The sequence below is a fragment of the Canis lupus genome, chromosome 7 (genome assembly GCF_011100685.1).
Source record: "Canis lupus familiaris isolate Mischka breed German Shepherd chromosome 7, alternate assembly UU_Cfam_GSD_1.0, whole genome shotgun sequence".
Taxonomy (NCBI): domain Eukaryota; kingdom Metazoa; phylum Chordata; class Mammalia; order Carnivora; family Canidae; genus Canis; species Canis lupus.
The window spans coordinates 15,811,290-15,829,432 of record NC_049228.1 but is presented as its reverse complement, the minus strand read 5'-3'; the positions used below and the strand labels follow the sequence as shown (position 1 = coordinate 15,829,432).

The window sequence follows — 18,143 nt, the reverse complement described above, 5'->3', positions numbered from 1 at the left end:
TACATGTCCTATGATAGCCATTCCAGGCATGTTTTCTAAATTGGGACTTAAAAAGCATTTAGTTTGAAAGTCTGTCCTCATTGCTCAGAATCTATGTACCCAAGTGTGTGGGGATAATTTTCCTTCTCATCCTTCAATCTCTTTTTATTGCTCAAGTTTTCTAAGTTAGTAGGATATCCCTGTGTCATTGTTATTAGGACCCTGTATCTAACAACATAGTGGGTGGTATATGTAGTGTTTCTATTTGCAAAAGAGGTTTCTGTTGATATGAGCAGTTGTCTCTGGCTTGAGCCAGAGGAAGAGACTGCTGAATCCCTGTGGGGAGCTCACAGGGTTTTCTCTCTCTCACTAGCAGTGATCTGCTATTGAGGGGATTAGGTTTTATAAAGGAGTAGTATTTACAGTAAATGGACGAGTGGGTATATATGGATTTATTTTCTGTAGGTCTATTTACTGTAAAAGATGGTTGTTTCTGTTTCTCTGCCTCTCCTATGTAGCTTGTGGGGTATCTATTTGACTTTCTACTTTTATAGTTTGTTTTCAGGGTGGTGGTCTAAATGGTGTAGGTGACCAAAAAGGCCCCTTGTAGATTTAGGTCTAGATGGTCTATTTTGATTTGGTGTATTTTTATTAGATGTAGGCCTGCTTTTGTCTATATATATGAGTGTTAAAACTATCCTTTTAATTTAGTCCTCAGCTGTCCTTATCAAGCCAATCAGTTCTCCTGGTAGCTGCAAATACTATAAATAATGCTCTTCTGTACTGTGAAGGTGCAGCTTTTAGACTTTTTAATTTGTTGCTTCTATATCTAGCAGTGTGGGTGTCTGGTCCCTATCATAAATCATAGTTAATAATCCTAATTTCATTATTATATTAGCTTCCCCTGCTGTGTTTCATGGAGAGTTGTAAGGGGTGATATATTTGGAATAGGCCATCTTAAACTCCAGGTTTATAAAGATTTTATAAATTAGTACTATTTTCTCCAGATGCTCTAAGGTGTTGATTCAATTTAGCATCACTAGTAATAGGTTTAAGGTGCACAATCTCTGCTCCTGTGAGGATCAGGTTTTGTTCTTCTTTGGACCATAAATTTTTTTTCAATTTTTTAAAATTAAAAAAAATTTTATTGGAGTTCAATTTGCCAACATATAGCATAACACCCAGTGCTCATCCCATCAAGTGCTCCCCTCAATACCCATCACCCAGTCACCCCCACCCCCTACCCACCTCCCTTTCCACCACCCCTTGTTCGTTTCCCAGAGTCAGGAGTCTCTCATGTTCTGTCTCCCTTTCTGATAATTTCCCACTCATTTTTTCTCCTTTCCCCTTTATTCCCTTTCACTATTTTTTATATTCCCCAAATGAATGAGACCATATAATGTTTGTCCTTCTCCGATTGACTTACTTCACTCAGCATAATACCCTCCAGTTCCATCCACATCGAAGCAAATGGTGGGTATTTGTCATTTCTAATGGCTGAGTAATATTCCATTGTATACATAGACCACATCTTCTTTATCCATTCATCTTTCGATGGACACCGAGGCTCCTTCCACAGTTTGGCTATTGTGGCCATTGCTGCTAGAAACATCGGGGTGCAGGTGTCCCGGCGTTTCACTGCATCTGTATCTCTGGGGTAAATCCAGTGCAATTGCTGGGTCGTAGGGCAGGTCTATTTTTAACTCTTTGAGGAACCTCCACACAGTTTTCCAGAGTGGCTGCACCAGTTCACATTCCCACCAACAGTGCAAGATGGTTCCCCTTTCTCCACATCCTCTCCAACATTTGTTGTTTCCTGCCTTGTTCATTTCCCCCATTCTCACTGGTGTGAGGTGGTATCTCATTGTGGTTTTGATTTGTATTTCCCTGATGGCAAGTGATGCAGAGCATTTTCTCATGTGCGTGTTGGCCATGTCTATGTCTTCCTCTGTGAGATTTCTGTTCACAGAAATGTGATTGTTTGTTTGCTGTTGAGTTTAATAAGTTCTTTATAGATCTTGGAAACTAGCCCTTTATCTGATAGGTCATTTGCAAATATCTTCTCCCATTCTGTAGGTTGTCTTTTAGTTTTGTTGACTGGTTCTTTTGCTGTGCAAAAGCTTCTTATCTTGATGAAGTCCCAATAGTTCATGTTTGCTTTTGTTTCTCTTGCCTTCATGAATGTATCTTGCAAGAAGTTACTGTGGTGGACCATAAATCTAATAGTCACTGAGTTCATGTGTCAAAATCAGTATGTCGGAATTCCATTTTAATTTTGTCATTTGTCTAGTATATGCTTTCTCTTTTGTGATTCTGATTTGTTCTATATTACCATTTGTTGTTTCGTCTGTTTTTCATGGGCCTAACTGCTAGTTAGTTAAATAGGGTCAAAGGGCTAAAATAATTATTAGCTCCGGGTTTGGGTTTGTATGCTAAGGGGCAAAAGGGTCTGGATTTCTCCCTCCCCCTGGAGATAACTTTTTGTGCTAGCACTTTTCTTTTCTGCCTGTAGGCACCTGTGTAACTTCATGCTCTAGTAAGAGTACTGCTATAGCTTCTTTCGTTGCTCTTTTTAATATAGGATATAACACATTGCGTTGAGTGATCTGGCCAACATCTCGAGTCTCCTTATGTTTTGTCCTTCCTGTCTTCAGAGGATTCCTAGAGACCTATTGAAATTAATATATAATCTATTCTACCTCTAAAGCGCCTTTTGAGTAATTTTGGTGGGGTTAGTGAGCAAGGCATATTCTCTGTTTCCTCTTGCTATTCACAACTGTGTTCAAAATAGGTTTTATTACAGAAGTTTGCTGATGGGGAGGACATAGTGCATTAACAGGCAAGTCAGCTAGGGACCTGTTTCAGAAAAATTGTCAGGAGTAGCCTAGTCATGGGAGTGGGCTCTTGGGAGTACAGGGCATCTCCCTAATTCTAAGCCCTAACCTACACCAAGGTGCATATATTCTCCCTGAAGGGGGAGGGGAAGAACTCAGCCTGCCTTGCATGGTTTGCCTATGCAAATTGGCTTGAGTATCCTGACACCTGGGTGCCTTGATTGCTGGGGAACCCCAGAACTCATCAGAAAACCAGTGAAAATAAAGACTATCACCAGTTTAAAGCTGATGCCTCAGGAAGATTTTGGGGGTTGATCTCTCACTGCCCCAGAGGTGATAAAGGCAAGATTGGGGGCCAGCCAGAGCTCCACAGACCTGGAGGGCCCTTTTGGGTCAAGGCTGGTTGATAGTATGTGCTATTCATGCATAGGCCAGGCAGGTCAGTATAGGCCAGTGATCTGGAACATGGAAACTGTCCAGAGAGTCCAGGGGTCAAGAGCAGGCTCTTGGGTGTCCATAACATCTGCCTATATCCAAGACCCAACCTACACTAATGCATATATTCCCTCCGAGGGCAAAGCTGGAGGCATCTGGACTATCTTGCCAGGGTGGGACCAGCTGGGCTGGCTGGGGTGCCTTTTATTAGGAGGTACCTGGGAGACTTGATTATTGGTTTGTGGGGTAGAACTTTCTTCTGCCCTTCAAGCTGGTCTAATAATTAAATTGACATGAGATAGATTAACAAAAAACCTTATTTGTACATACACATACCCAATAACAAAATTGAGCCCCCCCAGATAACCAAAGCATGCAACTTTTATATGTTTGGGTAAAGAAACATAAATCTGTGAGGAATGAACAGAAGATTTCTGAATCTTATGTTCATTAGCTTTAATTAGTACAAAATTTAAAAAAGAATTTGGGCAGAAGTAATAAATTTGTAAAAGTAATAAGACTTGCTTATTTATACAATCTTCTTGGCTCTAAATACCTATTTCAGGTGATAAGGATACCTTTTTACCTCCAATGTAGGAAGGGTTTCTTTCACACTGGAGATTTATTTTCTGCTCACTGGAGACAAAGAGGGTCAGAGTGTTCTTCCTGCACTGGCTGTTTCTTAAATTAATTCAAAATAACATGACAAAGTGGCATATTTTGGGGTGGCCTGCCCTGGGCCCCTAGAGTTTCCTAGAAACTTCCTAGAGACTTGACATACTAAAATCTAAGCTGGTAGATTGGTTCAATGAGAGAGAACAGTCTCTTGGTACTGACAATAGGCCAGTTCTATTAGAACCCTTTCAGGAGATGGTGATGCACGTGTGTTTCCAAAGTTAGGTTTATGGTTCAGATAGTCAGGTATTAAGTTAATGGCATTTCTATGGAAATAAGAGAAAAACAATGTAGGATCGCAGCAAAACATAGAGTTTCAGTTTTGAGAGTACAAGGTGAGAAGAGTTTTAGATGTCAAAGTATCTTTAGATGGATTGAAAGCAGGCAGTGGCAGATTTCTTGGTTTTCAGTTTGAATGTTTCAGGCGATCCTTCTGAGTGGCCACATAGCAATTTGCACAAAGATCATCCATTCATGTGCTATTGTGATGATTTCCCTGAAGTTTATTATTTTTTTAAGATTTTATTTATTCATGAGAATATACAGAGAAGAGAGAGAGGCAGAGACACAGGCAGAGGGAGAAGCAGGCTCCATGCCGGGAGCCCGACGCGGGACTCCATCCAGGGTCTCCAAGATCATGCCCTGGGCTGAAGGCAGCGCTAAACCGCTGAGCCACCAGGCCTGCCCTTCCCTAGTTTATATCAAGTCATTCATATGCAGTTTGGAAGCCTCCAGGAAAAATGGCAGATTTAGGTTTTAATGACTTCAAGTCAAAGAATGGGAGAAAATCATAAATGTTAGTTTGGAGAGTTGTAGCCAGAGTTTGGATGAAACAAGAAGAGTTCAGGATCTAGTTGAGTTTATAGGTAGAAACAAAATCTCAAAAATTATGAACAGAAATAGAATCTAATATTCAAAAGTACATATTATAGTGTCAAATGAAGCATTTTTTTCTCTCTGCAATTACCCCATTTCTATCAATGGGGTATCACCTTACAATGATAATCATAGTAATTTGTTTGCAAATTAAGTATAGTTTCAAAAAACTTGATTATTTATATAAGTGCAGCAAGAGTAGCAATTGGTCACATAAGCTCTTTTAAGCCTGTTTCGGTATAAGGAGTCTCTAGAATGAACTTTTAATAGTATCTTGAGGCTAAGAAGCCAAGCTAAATACTTGCCATCAGACTTTTCCTGCAATACCTATAGAGTTGAATTATTTTCTCTCTTTTCAAGATCCCCTAATCTCCTGAGGTTTCTGCATCTGGCAGGAAATGACCTTTACTCACCTGGTAAGGCTGCTGAGATCCTTGTAAGCAAGATATTGGGCTGATATGTGCAAGGGAATTTATTGGCTCCAAAAAATCATCCTTAGTTTCATAAAGCTGTCTGGTCATATCTCAGTCTCTGCATATTTCCCTCAAATATGACAGCCTTGCTAATATAATCAATGTCTCCAATTCTATCTTGTCACAAACAAAACAGATTCTTACTGAACTCAGGCAAATATTTCTATGAAACTAAGAATACTGAGAGAGATTCCAAATCTTGGAGATATCAGGGGAAAAAGATACTTCAGTTCTGCTTACAAAGGTATAATTTACCAAATTACTAGAGTCATATTTAACTTAAGAGGAAAGGCTTTCTTGTATCTTGAAAAGATGAAATAACAAGCAGTATTTCAAACAAAAAGTCATAAAAGTTAAAGCATTCTCAGTTTATTCAGTACCATGTGGTTATTTTTTGTGATCTTGATCTTTTGTTAGTTTTATGAAGCCTTCAGTTTTTCTGTTAGAATTCTGTAAGTTTTTACCCAGTTCAATGGTATTCTGGAGTTCCTGTCAGTCCTTTTTTTGAATCTCCTTAAGATGAGGGACTTTTGCAAAGGCATCAGAATAAACCTTTTGTTTATAAATGACTAAAGTCTTAAAAATTGCAGTGGTTAAGGATCTGATTAGAGTTCATTACAATGCAACTGACAAGGTAATTTGGTTATTTCTGTGACACACAGCACTTCAAGATTAGAACTAGAATTGCAAGCGATAACATACCAGGACATATCAGATTTCTAGGAGTCTCATACAATTTCTAGAACACTAATCTTAACATATATTTAATGTGATCTAAGAAAGTTTAGCATCATTTGACAATGCTTCCCATGTTACTTATACCAAATAGGACAATGATCTCTCTTTTATAAGAACAACAAATCCTTCATATGTTCTAGGAATCCTCTGGAATATTCCAAAGTTAGTTTGTGGTCAAGACTTCATTATAAAATTTGATTTGGGGAGATTTCTCAAATATCCTGAAGGTTTTGGATATTTGATTAAATTGGATCACAGATTATGAAACCATACTTAGTTATCAATTTAATCAAAGTGCCAATTAAAGACTTCACAGGCAAACACAGCAAGTTAAATAGCTGTAAAAAGCCTTAGTTCTTTTAATATTAAATAGAAAAATAGGGGATCCCTGGGTGGCTCAGTGGTTTGGCGCCTGCCTTTGGCCCAGAGCACGATCCTGGAGTCCTGGGATCGAGTCCCACGTCGGACTCCCTGCATGGAGCCTGCTTCTCCCTCCTCCTGTGTCTCTACCTCTCTCTCTCTCTCATAAATAAATAAATAAATAAATAAATGAATAAATAAATCTTTAAAAAATAAAGAAAAACAAAGACCTGATAAAGAAAACACACAAAATTATTTTTCTAGGTAGATTATTGGTCTGCTTTTAATAAGAAATTGTAAATAATGTTTTTCTTTACCTTAATGTAACCTAAGAAAAGGTTGTCCTTTTAACAGAAAAATGAAATTTTAATTTTGCACCAGTTTACTTCTGACATTCTCATTTTTTTACATTAACTCATTTTTAAATAAACTCATTTTAATCTTACCCAATTGAGCAATGTCCAATAGGACATTAAAGTCCTATTTTAAAGATTCCTTTTTCACAAAGCTTTTACAACTTTTTTTTCCTCAACAAAAAATTAATAATAATAAAAAAGAAGATATGAGGAATGAATATAATAAACTCTACCCCCTAACTAGGGCTCAGACTCATTATCCCTAGGATCAAAGATCATGGGCCCTACTGGCTGAGCCAGCCAGGTGCTCCTATTCCTTATACCTTCTTTTATCAACAACACATAGCCTACTTTCCTTGCATATGAAGATATTACCTTTAATTTTAGTAGCTTTAACATATATTAGAATTTTTAACTCTTAGAAACTAAACTTTATTATCTAGTGAAAACTATGTGGTAAGAAATTATGAATTGTTGCACTAGCACTCTTTAGATTGGTAAATTTATGAATATATTTCATAATTTCTAGAAACATGCTTTTTCATAGCACAGTCTTTAAGTAGAACACAAAAAATGCTAACACACCAATTTTATCTTTAGTTTTTCTATAATAAGGAAGCCAAAAGTAGATAAACCTATGTTCAGTAATAAGTATTTATTTTAATTTCAAAATGATCTAGATATTCAATGTAATTAATCTAACTCCTTACTTAACCTGAAACCTTAATTTTTTTTTTTCTGTTATCGAAACATTTTTGGAAGCTCTTTAGAAAGTTTACCTAAAAACTTTTAATATTTTTTTTACCTTTTAAAATTACTTTTTTTTTTTTTTTAAGATTTTATTTATATGAGCGAGAATGAGAGAGATCATGAGGGAGAGGTAGAAGCAGACTTGCCGCTGAGCAGGGAGCTTGATGCAGAGCTCAATTCCAGGACCCTGAGATCATGACCTGAGCTGAAGGCAGGTACTTAGCCAACTGAGCCACCCAGGAGCCCCAATTTGTTTTTAACAATTATGGTTAGATTACCCACAAACACTACATGAGATACCACAGTCTTCTTTCAAGCTATTCTGTTCTTCTTGTTGGAAGATTTTGTAACCAAAATCACATGAACTTATTTGACTTTCAGTAAACGCAAACAGAATAAAAGTTTTCATTTTAAAGCTGATAAAAAAAAATAAAGCTGATAAATATAAAGATGTCTATTTTATTAAATTAACATCCTTAAATTAATTTTCATATTGAAAATTCAGATTCAGTATTGAAAGTTCAGATTATGTGAACTTGAAATTCATTTGGACTGTTTCTATTTTGAGGATTTTTATAATACCAAATGCTTTATAAGCATTTCATTTTTTAAAAAGATTTTATTTATTCATGAGAGAATTTATACACACACAGAAAGGCAGAGACACAAGCAGAAGGAGAAGCAGGCTCTGTGCAGGGAGCCTGACGGGGGCCTCGATCCAGGGTCTCCAGGATCATGCCCTGGGCTGAAGGCAGCGCTAAATCGCTGAGTCACCGGGCTGCCCTAAGCATTTAATTTTTAAGCCAATTAAATAGAGCGCTTTATAAATGAACTTTGGAAACAACATTGAGAGGTAGAAAAACCTGTATCTGTAATGCATATACATACACAAACAATATAAAAGCTCACTAGTTCATGAACAGTTGCAATAAAGTTTACTTGCTCAGATGCCTAAAGTGTTTTACTATTTGTGGAAAAGACTTTTAAGATTTGTATTTGTCCTTGGATTTAATCTTATATAGGCTGTGCTAGAGTTTGGGCACAAGAGTGATTTTAGCAGTTTATTTTTTAAAAAGTCCTCTTCCCTTTTTCTCCCTTCAGTCTCTAGTGACTGAGGGCTGTACTTACATTTCAAAGACATAAAGTTTATAACTTTGGACAGAAAAAGTGCAAATTGTTTTAAAGAGATTCAGTGTAATTGTTATTTACCTTTTTGAAGCACAGGGCAATTTTGTTCTAATATCCTGGTCTTTTGTAATATCTGCAAGCATTTTGAGAGAAATAAAGTATGGGGATTAGTAAAGACCAGTGGGCTTTGATTGTTCCTAGAGTTGCATTTCTGGTTTTGTAGAGACTTGCAAGGTAAAGGCAGTTGTTTTTAATTCCTTTCAAAGAACTGGATTACAGCCTGAATACTAAGGGACTGACTCATCTTTTTATTTTATTTTTATTTTTTAAAGATTTTATTTATTTATTCATGAGAAACAGAGAGAGAGGTAGAGACACAGGCAGAGGGAGAAGCAGGCTCCATGTAGGGAGCCCGATGTGGGACTCGATCCGGGGAGCCCAGGATCATGCCCTGGGCTGAAGGCAGAGCTAAACCACGAGCCACCTGGGCTGCCCTGACTCACCTTTTTAAATTAAACTAGCTACTTTCTATCAGGGAGATTTAAACTAGAACTAGAATCAAAAGATTTATGCCTTTGTAAGGTCTCTATAAAGTATTTTAACAAAAGCCTTTTTTCTGAGTACACAATTCAACCTTGGCTTTTATTAGTAGTCCCTGAACATCAATCTGCTGATCATTATAGGGAGACCTAGGAGATACTTTGGTCATCTGGTATGTGTGTGTGTGTGTGTGTGTGTGTGTGTGTGTGTGTGTAGGGGTGGTGTTGTGAATGGCCATTAATTCTAATTCCTTTCTAAATTTGGGAAGGAGGAGGATAAAGGTCAAAGGCTTTCTGATTGGAAAGATCTGCTGTTGTCCAGGGGACATGAGTTTCCTTTTGGTGGAGGAGTCTAGGAAAAATCTGCAAAGGATGTTGCATAGGAATGCCTGAAGCTGGTAGAGCCTGATTAGAGTGGCCTGGAAAGTAGGAGCAGAGCCAGCTTTACTGCTAATCTTTGGAGCTTGTATTAATTCATTTCCTGACTTTCAGCACTTACATGAGTAATCTGTGTACTTTGAATTTAGAAATTAGGCCAGAATGCTCTCTGTAAATCATATAGGGGAAAGGAAGTTAAAACAGGGAGATGGTCCCAGTTTGTGAGAAAAGAATTTGTTAGATATAGATACTAATTTTTGTGTTAAGTTTAATTTCTGTTCTTTCATCTTGTCAAGGGAATCTCTAAAGCTAGCTGTTATACCAATAAGACAATTGAGAGATCTCTGTAAGGAATTTTCTTTCAAATATAGCCAATTCAAAGAATTCATTTCCTGGCCATTGATAAGTAGGATCATATTAATGCTCAATATCTACTCAGAACAACACACCTTTTTACAGAAAAACATGGAAGCGGGGATCCCTGGGTGGCTCAGCGGTTTAGTGCCTGCCTTTGGCCCAGGGCGTGATTCTGGAGTCCCGGGATCAAGTATCACATCAGGCTCCCTGCATGGAGCCTGCTTCTCCCTCTGCCTGTGTCTCTGCCGCCCCACCCCCCCGGCCCCCGTGTCTTTCATGAATGAATGAATGAATGAATGAATGAATAAATAAATAAATAAAATCCTAAAAACAAAACAAAACAAAAAAAACCTGGAAGCAACTTTCTAGACTACAGACACAAGAGGTATCCTTAGAGAAGGCATAAATGATGCAGGCCCAGTGCTATAAAAGTTTACTCCCCAAAATAATTTAAAAAAGCAAAAACTTTTTTTGTACCAGCAGTAAGGACAGTATAGTAAAGACAGTGTCTCAGATGTCTCTTCAAAACGGGAGGTATCTGTAGTCACAGACCCACTCATCTGGGACACTGGGCAAGAGCTAGTGGAATGGGACTTTCTGGTACTAACAAGCGACAAAGATTAAGATGATAGAGGTCCCTTATGGGCTGGGACTTCTTATCACAAATTCCCCTGAGAGCTGGCACAAACAGAGAAAATGCTGCTTATAATTTTGTGTCTCAGAATCCCTGTCTATTCACCTGGCCACCAAGGTAAACCCAGGTGAGTACATCCTCTGGATTGTGGAGAACAGAGAGAATAATTTTCCTGGTTATAAAGGCAAGCTCTAAGAACATAGAAGATGAAGGAAGAACTTTGTTTTGTTTTTACATAGAGGACCCACAGCAAATCTTAACAGATGCCAGTCTTTTTTTTTCTTTTTAAAGATTTTATTTATTTATTCATGAGAGACACACAGGAGAGAGAGAGAGAGGCAGAGACACGGCAGAGGGAGAAGTAGGCTCCACGCAGGGAGCCCGATGTGGGACTCGATCCTGGGTCTCCAGGATCAGTCCTTGGGCTGAAGGCGGCACTAAACCGCTGAGCCACCCGGGCTGCCCAACAGATGCCAGTCTTACAGGAACCATGGACACACCACTTTTTGAGGCTGACTTGAACAGTAGTCTTCTAAGGGCCTAAGACTTATGTTCTTTACGGTAATTCCTTTCCAAAGACAGAGACAAAGAAAAACCATGACATCTCTGTGAAGAAATGAATCAGTCACATCAAGAGTACTCTACCAAATTTGCCAGAATCTCTAAGCCCAAGAAACTAGTTTCATAAATTTTTTCCCCTGCTGATGTAAATTTAGAATGAGAAGATAGATGCTCACCAGTCGCACTCCATTAGACCATGCAGGCTGAGATCAGGAGTCTGATGTGATGATGATTCTTACTTTCCACCAAGGATACTAACCATCTGCTGATGGTCATCAGAGGTTTCAGGATTTCTCAGCTGCAAAGGCCTCAAAACAAGTAGTATCCAGTGACGGAAGTTTATCCTACTGACTATACCAAGTGTTGGGGAGGAAAATTTTTATTCTACCCCTCAAAGTTCTTCTAGGTGGCCTAAAAATTAAATTAATAGGAGATATATTAATAGAATTTTAAAAAACCTGAAGTTTATTACATGTGCACAGAGGCCCAGTATTAAAATTGAGACCTAAAGAAATGATCAAGTCATGCAGCCTCTATATGTTTTAGGCAAAGAAACACAAATCTGTGAGGAAGCGAGAGAACAAAGAAAACTCATGTTCAGCAGCTTTGATTAGTAAAGAGTTCTCAACAGAATTTTTACTGTGGTAGTAAATCAGTAAAAGTAACAGGGTCATTCACGTAGGCTTCTCTGGCCCTGAATCCCCTTTCTCTGATGATAAGGAGGTTTCCCCACCTCTTGGTGCAAGGAGGGTCCTTCATGTGAGAAACTTATTCATTGGTTTCTGGAGAAAGGAGAATTAGAATGTCCTTCTTATAATGGTTGTTTCTTAAGTAGCCTTAAATCAAAATTATTACTATGTAGTCGTTGAACATTTTGGGGCGGGCTACCTTGGAACCCAGTACTAGTAAACCTGTGACCCCACCAGGTAGCAGATCAAATAAAGACTGTCCTCGGCTTAAAGCTACCTTCTTGGTGTGGGTTTTCTCTACTCCATAGACTATGCAGGTGGTTTGGGAAGGTTGCAGCTACACAGACAAGAGGTCCTAGGCTGCCCACTGTCAGCTAATAGGATAGGTACTCTGCATGTATGGACTGCATAGGTCAGGGTAGCCAGGACCTGTTAAGGGGTCAAGCAATGCCAGTCACAGAAGTGAGCTATTAGGGGCATAAAGTACCTTCTTAATTCCAAACTCTGACCTATGCAAATAGGCATATTCTCTCAATAGCAGAACTGCAGGAAACTGGACCACCTTACCAGGGTGTAGCCTGGTCGACTGATGAAGTATCCTTCAACAAGAGATAACTGGGAACCTTGATAACTGATCCCATTCTGGTAATGGAGTCCAGTTTCCTCTACTGATGCCTTCAGGAAGAATATAGACATTTGTTTAGGTTAGAATTTGGAATTAGGCAGATGCCATGGACCTCCAAAAGTCTACTCTTGACACATAGACTCTCTCAACCCTTGCCCGGTTCCAGGTCTCTGGCTTCCCTGACCTGTGTGTCTGGCACTTGTGTAGTATGTACCCTGTCAGGCAGCCATGGGTGGCCAGGACCCCCTAGTACTGCGGAGCTGGGGCTGGTATCCAACCACTTACATCGCTTATAGAGGAAAAGAGAGCCCACTCTCAGAAAATCTCTCTGAGGTGACTGTTTTAAAATGGCCACAATCAGTACACATTTGGACTGGTTGCCTAATAGGGTCCCAGGCTTCTCCCAGGTATCTTTTATTGGAGGATACTTGGTCCAGTCTGCTCAGCCCCATCCTGGAAAAGCAGTCCAGTTTCTATCAGTGATGTCTTCAGGGGGATTCTTCACATTTGTGTAGATTATGGTTTGGAATTAAATGATGTCTTGTACCCCCCGCCAAAGCCCTCTTTAGTGGCCTGGATTCTTAAGACCTGTGCTCTATTCCAATTTATTGTCTGCCCTGAAGTGAGCTGCACCACACACTCAAGACATAGCCTGTTAGCCTTGGGAAGCGGAGGCTTTCCAGGCCTGTGGAGCTGGGGCCAGTGTCTAACCATCTGAATAGTTTCCAGGGCAGAGGGAGACCACTGCTTATGAATCTTTTTGAGATAGCAACCAATCCAAATGAGGTTTGCTTAATGAAGTTCTAGGTTTACCACTGATTAAGGCTCCCAGGTGTTTTTTAGTGAACGATTCCCTGTTTGGCCAGTCTGGCCTCATCCTAGAAAGGCAGTCAGATTCCTCTGCTGTGTATTGGTCCGATATGATTTTAAATCCACTTGTTTATGACAAAGACAAAAAGTATTTTCAGAAGTAAAGTTGTTTTGATATGAGTAAACTGTGTCAGAAAGTCAGTATCTCCTCTGTTCTCACTGATAACAACTAGTAGCTTAGCAGCTGAGGGGCCCCCCTGAGGGCTTATCAATAAAAATACATGAGGAAGTAAATATGGCAAGGGTACATATTAGACTGTGAATCCTGAGTTTGTGAAATTGATCTGACAGTGTTTGGTCTGCACAAGGCTATAGCTCTCAGAAAACACTGGAGCAATTAACTCCTGCCATGATAAAGGTGATTCCTTTACTGATAGTGGTAAAAGCCATGCAGAGGACTTGCAAAGATCTTCATCTTGCCCATCAACACCTTGGCCATCAATCCCTAGCAACCTGCTCTAGCAACACAGGGCTCTTAAGATTGCACTGGCAGCTGGATGTCAACTCTCAGTTGACTAACCTGTCTCTCCCCCATATCAATCCATAAAGTGTTTAAAAAAGAAAGAAAGAAACAAGTAGTCCAAAATAGAGTCCTTTGCCTTTAACCACAGCAAACCAAGACTTAATGACAGTTTCACCCTATTCCAGGAGCGTGATCTTCTAAAAGTCAATCTGAAATTTCCTGATCAGCACCAATGAGGTGACATGATAACAAATCCTGCTGGTTCCTCCCCCCTTAAAAGAAGATGTCCTGCCCTGAAACAATCCTTTGCTTTCTTTTGCTAATAACGTCTTTGCTCTACCCTCCTTCTTATAAACACCTTCCATTTTTGTACAACTCCTTAGAGCAATTCTTTGTTTGCTAGATGGGATGATGCTTTATTCATGAATTGCTTAATAAAGCCAGTTAGATATTCTAATTTATGGATAGAATTTAGTTTTTTAACAAAATGTCCACCTCAACTAAATTTATTTTTAAATTTTTTAAAAAAGATTTTATTTATTCATGAGAGACAGAGCGAGAGAGGCAGAGACACAGGCAGAGGAAGAAGTAGGCTCCATGTAGGGAGCCTGATGTGGGACTCGATCCCCAGACTCCGGGATCATGCCCTGAGTCAAAGACAGGCACCAAACCACTGAGCCACCCAGGCATCCCCACCTCAACTAAATTTAAACTTTATTCCTTTCATTGCCCTTTGCTGAGAAGGATAGTATCATTGATTTGGAATATGATATTTCTTTATTGGCTTATTAAAAGACATTATTGTATATGCTATTGGCTTATAAAATTCCACACTGAAATAAATATAGAACTCTTGTAACTTGGTGCTATGTTGCCCACAATAGTTTTTTTTAAGATTTATTTATTTGAGAGAGAGTGGGAAGGAGGGACAAAGGGAAAGGAAAGAGAATCCCCAGGCAGACTCCCTACTGAGCACAGAACCTGACATGGGGCTGGATCCCAGGACCTTGAGATCACAACCTAAGCTGAAATCAAGATTTTGCTGCTTAACCAACTGAGCCACACTGGTGCCCCCATGATACTGATTAACCATATTATAAACCTTCTGGAATGCTCTATTAAACATCTTGGTGATAAAATATTAGTGATCTTTGTGAGTGGCAGGAGGAAATAGTAAATGTGTCTGTTCACAAACCCTATCAAAATTACTCAAGAAGTGGCTTAAGGGTAGAATGGGTTGTATATTAACTTCTGAAGATCCCTAGAGACCTACTGAAGACTTAGTCTGGGCAAAACTTCCAATTAAGGAAACTCCAGATGTTGGCCTGATCATCCAACCCAATCAATTATATCCTTATTAAAAAGAGCAACTAAGGAAGATGTTACAGAGCTCTTCTTAGGAGCATTAAGTTACATAGATGCCTACAGGCAGAAAAGAGGGCTAGTGAGATAGGGAAACTGGACTGTATAAAAATCTGTTTTTCTACTTCTCCTGCTTCTATTCCGGCTAGAACCTGCAACCCCACTCATAATGAAAATAGTGTATATCTTCTTTATAAGGGAAAAGCAGGTCAATAATCCAAAATTACTTTTTTCTGGTCCCAGGAATTCAGCTAGATAGCTCTCAAATCATTCTGAACATCTGCAAATTCAACTGAAGATCTAAGAAAAGAATAGCTGCAACTCTACAAATAGAAAAGTGACCACTTTCTGAATGAATGACAAGATGGAAAAACCTCAGAAAAGAGAGCAAGAGGCAAGGAGTGACTGCCAGAAACTTAATCAGTATGGATATAAATAAGATGTCAGAACTAGAGTGCATAGAAGCATAGAAGACACTAGCAAATCCCTTTCTGGAGAAATAAAAGAACTAAAATCTAATCAAGTCAAAGTCAAAAGGCTACTAAGGAGATGTGATTTAAAAAAAATGGAGGCTCTAGCTGCTAGGAGAAATGAGGCAGAAGAGAGAATTAATGATATAAAAGACAAAATGATGGGGAATAAAGAAGCTGAGAAAAAGAGATAAACAACTACTGGATCATGAGGGGAGAATATGAGAAATAAGTGATACCATAAAGTGAAACAATATTAGAATAATTAGGGTCTCAAAAGAAGAGGAAAGGGGGGTGCAGAAAGTATATTGGAGCAAAGTATAGCAGAGAACTTTCTAATATGGGGAAGGAAACAGGCATTAAAGTCCAGGAGGCACAGAGAACTCCCCTCAAAAATCAATAAAAATAGGTCAATACCTCAACATACAATAGTGAAACTTGCAAATCTCAGAGACAAAGAGAAAATCCTAAAAGCAGAGCAGGAAGGGATCCATAACCTACAAGGGTAGTGATAGTAGACTGGCAACAGACCTATCTACAGAGACTTGGCAGACCAGAAGAGACTGGCATGATACACACAGGGTACTAAATAAGAAAAATATGCAGCCAAGAATACTTTATTCCACAAGACTACCATTCAGAATAAAAAGGAGAGATAAAAAGCTTCCAGGACAAAGAGAAAATAAATGAATTTGTGATCACTAAACCAGCCCTGTAAAAATATTAGAGAGGATTCTTTAAGAGAGAACCCAAAAGTAACATAGACCAGACAGGAACAAAGACAATGTACAAAAACAGTGACTTTACAGATAATACAATGGCACTAAATCCATATCTTTCAGTAGATACTCTGAATGTAAATGGGCTAAATGCTCCAATCAAAAGACACAGGGTATCATTGGATTAAAAAGCAAGAACCATCAATATGCTGTCAGAAAGTAGGTGGAAAACCATTCATCATGCTAATGGACATTAAAAGAAAGCTGCAATAGCAATCCTTAGACAAATTAGATTTTAAACCAAAGACTAATAAAAGATGAGGAAGGATACTATATCATAATTAGAGGGTCTATCCAACAAGAAGATCTAACAATTATAAATATTTATGCTCCTAACATGGGAGCAGCCAACTATATAAACCAATTAATGAACTTAAAGAAACACATTAATAATACAATAATAGTAGAGGACTTTAACATTCCACTCACTGCAATGGACAGATCATCTAAGCAGAAGATCAACAAGTAAACGAGGGCTTTGAATGACACACTGGACCAGAGGGATTTCACAGATATAGTCAGAATTCCACCCTAAAGTAATAGAATACACATTCTTCTTGAGCATTAATGGGACTTTCTCCAGAATAGATCACATACTGAGTCATGAATCAAGTCTTAACTGGTACCAAAATATTGGGATCGTTCCCTGCATATTTTCAGACCACAATGCTTTGAAACTTGAAGCACTTGAAGCAAAGGAAATTTGGAAGGAACTCAAATCCTTGGAGGCTAAAGAGCATCCCACCAAAGAATGAATGGGTCAACCAGGAAATTAAAGAATTTTAAAAATCCCTGGAAACAAATGAAAATGAAGACACAACTTTTCAAAACTCTTGGTTTGCAGCAAAGGCAGTCCCAAAAGGTAAGTGTATAGCAAGACAAGCCTTTCTCAAGGAACAAGAAAGGTCTCAAATACACAGTCTAACCTTGTACATAAAGGAGCTGGAGGAAAAACAGCAAATAAAGCCCCTACACCCAGGAGGAGAAGAGAATAAAGATTAGAGCAGAAATCAATGAAATAGAAACCAAAGAATAGTAAACAAATCAATAAAAGTAGGAGCTGGTTCTTTGAAAAAATTAACAAGACTAATACACCCCTGGACAGACTTACGAAAAGAAAAGAGAAAGGACCTAAATAAATAAAACCATGAATGAAAGAGAACAGATCACAATCAACACCAAAGAAATACAAACAATTATAAGAACAATATTATGAGCAATTACATGCCAACAAATTAGGCAATCTGGAAGAATGGATGCATTCCTAGAGACATATAAACTACCAGAATTGAAACAGGAAGAAGTAGAAAATCTGAACAGACCCATAACCAGCAAGGAAATTGAAGCAGTAATTAAATATCTCCCAACAAACAAGAGTCCAGGCTAGATGGTTTCCCAGAGGACTTCAACCAAACATTTAAAGAAGAATTAATACCTACCTATTCTTCTGAAGCTGTTTCAAAAAATATAAATGGATGGAAAACTTAAACTCTTTTTATGAGGCCAGCGTTGCCTTGGTCCCAAAAAACAAAGACCCCACCAAAAAGGCAAATTACTGACCAATATCCCTGATGAACATAGATGCAAAAATTCTCACCAAGATACTAGCTAATAGGATCCAACAGTACATTAAAATGATTATTCACATCGACCGAGTGGGATTTATTCCTGGTCTACAAGGGTGGTTTGACAACCACAAAATCAATCAATGTGATGATATACTAAATAAAAGAAAGGACAAGAACAATATGATCCTCTCAATAGATGCAGAAAAATCATTTGACAAAGCACAGCATCTTTTCTTGATGCATC

At 38.6% G+C, this 18,143-nt stretch overlaps 2 protein-coding genes across 5 annotated transcripts in view; both read right to left on the bottom strand.

Annotated features, from left to right (window-relative positions):
• RGSL1 (regulator of G protein signaling like 1) overlaps positions 1-18,143 on the bottom strand; it is a 245,677-nt gene that overhangs the window by 33,358 nt on the left and 194,176 nt on the right. The window contains exons 32-33 of one of the 4 annotated variants that reach the window (XM_038542215.1): positions 11,250-11,484; positions 10,920-11,080 (exon numbers count right to left, since the gene is read on the bottom strand). The exons of 2 other annotated variants lie outside the window; for them this stretch is intronic. The gene's annotated coding sequence lies outside the window, so the exon portion shown is untranslated. Of the gene's footprint in view, positions 1-10,914; positions 11,485-18,143 lie in introns of those variants that run through there. One more of the 4 variants, XM_038542214.1, reaches the window with a different exon arrangement.
• Positions 1-18,143, bottom strand: part of LOC119876407 (interleukin-1 receptor-like 2) — a 58,597-nt gene that overhangs the window by 21,239 nt on the left and 19,215 nt on the right.